Here is a 3,724-nt window from a genome sequence, read left to right on the forward strand (position 1 = left end):
TATACCATAAACATCTGACTGGTCGCTGCTCTATACCATAAACATCTGATTGGTTGGTGCTCTATACCATAAACATCTGACTGGTCAGTGCTCTATACCATAAACATCTGACTGGTCGGTGCTCTATACCATAAACATCTGATTGGTTGGTGCTCTATACCATAAACATCTGACTGGTCAGTGCTCTATACCATAAACATCTGTTTGGTCGGTGCTCTATACCATAAACATCTGACTGGTCAGTGCTCTATACCATAAACATCTGTTTGGTTGGTGCTCTATACCATAAACATCTGTTTGGTCGCTGCTCTATACCATAAACATATGATTTTTCGCTGCTCTATACCATAAACATCTGACTGGTCGCTGCTCTATACCATAAACATATGATTGGTCGGTGCTCTATACCATAAACATCTGACTGGTCGCTGCTCTATACCATAAACATCTGACTGGTCGCTGCTCTATACCATAAACATCTGTTTGGTCGCTGCTCTATACCATAAACATGTGACTGGTCAGTGCTCTATACCATAAACATCTGTTTGGTCGCTGCTCTATACCATAAACATCTGATTGGTCGGTGCTCTATACCATAAACATCTGACTGGTCGGTGCTCTATACCATAAACATCTGATTGGTTTTGTGTTTGTGTCTTTATGTATAAATAAACTCTGCGAAAGAGGAAACCCGGACTCTAATGTACGCCAACTCTGTGTGTGCATATTGTCCCCTGGCCGGTGAACTGCTTGAACCTCGACAACTTAAAATCCAGTAGAGGAAGCTACTCTAACATTAAGAAAATTGTGAAAATACGTAAATATTACTTTATTATAAACATATTCCCCAATACATTTCATTAGTTATAACAGATTGTTTTGTCTGGGGACCAATCATTAGGAGAAATAAAATGGCCGCTGTCCTATTAGTACACACAAAACCTGTCCTAATCACACAGGAGGACAAGTTACTTCACAACACTGAGCTAAAGAGCTGCCTCATCCTCCTCTCTGCTCTGCTTGTCAGGGATTATGATCCTGAATACAGTTTAATATGATCTTCAGCTGAATCTGTGTAGGAATGAAGTTTATGAGGAGACATGAAGTACAGAGAGGAGGGTGGGGGTGATGTGGCTGATGAGCAGCAGCACTTAAATGCAGTCTCCATTACCACAGTCTGTCCTGTCCGTCCTCTCTGTACTTCATGTCTCCCCATAAACTTCATTCCTACAGAGATTCAGCTAAAGTTCTTATCACCTGTATTCAAGATCATAATCCCTGACAAGCAGAGCAGAGAGGAGGCAGCTCTTTAGCTCAGTGTTGTAAAGTAACTTGTCCTGCTGTGTGATTAGTAAAGATTTGTGTGTACTAACAGGAGGGCGGTGGCCATTTTATTTATCCTAATAATTGCTCCCCAGACAAAATGAGCCATTATAACAAATAAAAGGTATTTGGGGATATATTTATAATAAAGTAATGTTTAAGTATTATCATTTTCTTAATTCCCAGAGAACCCCTTTAAAGAGGAGCTAGTCCTGACATGTATCTTTTAGTAGCTACTTTCATTCCCCAAGCAATAAGAATTCTGGAGAGTTGTTTCTTATGACTCTATGTTGTGCTGTTCTCTTATTCCTGCTAGAAGTTTATAGATAAAGGTACCAGTTCGAGGTGTGTCCCTGCACAGTCTGCCACTGGCAGCATTGACTCGTCAATGCTAGACTGTGCAGGGACACGCCCCAACTGGTAAATCCCATCTGTACCTATAGCTATAAACTTCTAGCAAGAATAGAAGAAGAATGACAAAACACAAAATCATAAGAATAAATGTTCCAGAATTGTAATTTCATGTGGAATACAAATATTTATTAAAACAGACATGAGAGTAGTGGTGACAGGTCCTTTTTAAAAACAATTTTATTTTTTTATTTTAAAGGTGTGACATCAGTCAAATTATAAATACAGATTTTCCATTGGCTGTAGACCTGTAAAAAAAATCCCCATTCAGGCTCATATGCTCATGGCAGAGCCCCCTGCGCAGAGCCTATAGAGCAGTGCACAAAGTCCTACCGCCTCACTGTGCTGCGGTACAAGTCCAGACTCCATGTGTATGAATCTTCTAAGGAAAAATGACATCTGTAGATAAAGAGTCTGATGAAGAATGACACATTTTTTTATGTTGTGATTCAAATGGAATTTCATAGAAAAAGATCTCCATAGGCCTCTGTATGAAATCAGAGGCATACGGAGGTACATTGACAGCTCATGCACCCCAACGACAGCCCTATTATGGCTCTGTACAAGACTGAACTGCAATATGACTGCACACCTGAGCCCTAAGGCCTCTTTCACACGGGCGTCGCATGTGAGGGCCGGACAAGATGCGGGTGCGTTGCGGGAAAATGCACGATTTTTCTGTGTGAGTGCAAAGCGTTTTAATGCGTTTTGCACGTGCGTGAGAAAAATCTGAATGTTTGGTGCCCAGACCCGAACTTCTTCACAGAAGTTCGGGGATCGATGTTGTGTAGATTTTATTATTTTCCCTTATAGCATGGTTATAAGGGAAAATAATAGCATTCTTAATACAGAATGCTTAGTAAAATGTCCATTGAGGGGTTAAAAATAATAAACAAATTTAACTCACCCCATCCACTTGATCGCGTAGTGGATCTTCTCTTCTTTCTACTTTCTTCAGGACCTGGCTAAAGGACCTTTGATTACGTCACTGTGCTCATCACATGGTCCATCACCATGGTGATGGACCATGTGATGAGCGCAGTGACATCCCCACAGGTCTTTTTCATCAAAAAAGAAAGAAGACATGCCAGGCTGAGCTTTCAAGTGGATTAAGGTGAGTTTATAAATTTTTTATTTTTTAACCCCTCCATCACTATTTTACTATGCATTCTGTATTAAGAATTCTATTACCGTCTTTCCCCGAAAATAAGACATCCCCCGAAAATAAGACCTACCTCTAGTTTTGCCTCTTGCTGAAATATAAGGCATCCCCCCGAAAATAAGGCCTCCCCGATAATAAGGCCCCCCGGAATATAAGGTCCCAGAAGTTACTGCAAGGCATCTGACTCCTCCCGATCGTAGCGGCGGGCGCCGCCGCGCAGCTCACTGATTGGCCGCAGCACAGCCAGAGCTGTTCAGGCGGTGCGAGGTCTCTTTAAATCAGAGAGCCCGCGCCACTGCCAGGACAAGCTGCCGCCTGCTGCTCGCTCTGCCCTGACGGAGTCTGGCTGACTCACTGTCTAAATGTGAGTGAGTTGCGCAGGGCAGGAATCGGGCACATTGTGTGGAATCTGGCCGGCACGGACATACAGGGGTGACTGAGGTATGGGGGGGGGGAATGTCTGATAAAGTGGTGGGGGATGTCTGGTGAAGGTGGGAGGGGGATCACTTAAAATGACACAGGGGGATCAGAGGGGGGAATCAAAATGACACAGGAGGATAAGAAAGGGTACTAAAATTGTAATCTTCCCTCAGATTCTCCTGTGTCATTTTGATTCTCCCCTCTGATCCCCCTGTGTCATGGAAAAATAAGACATCCCCTGAAAATATGACCTAGTGCATCTTTTGGAGCAAAAATTTATATAAGACACTGTCTTATTTTCGGGGAAACAGGGTATTTTCCCTTATAACCATGTTATAAGGGAAAATAATAAAGATCGGGTCCCCATCCCGATCGTCACCTAGCAACCATGCGTGCAAATCGCACCGC

The sequence above is a fragment of the Bufo bufo genome, chromosome 5 (genome assembly GCF_905171765.1).
Source record: "Bufo bufo chromosome 5, aBufBuf1.1, whole genome shotgun sequence".
NCBI classification, from domain to species: Eukaryota; Metazoa; Chordata; class Amphibia; order Anura; family Bufonidae; genus Bufo; species Bufo bufo.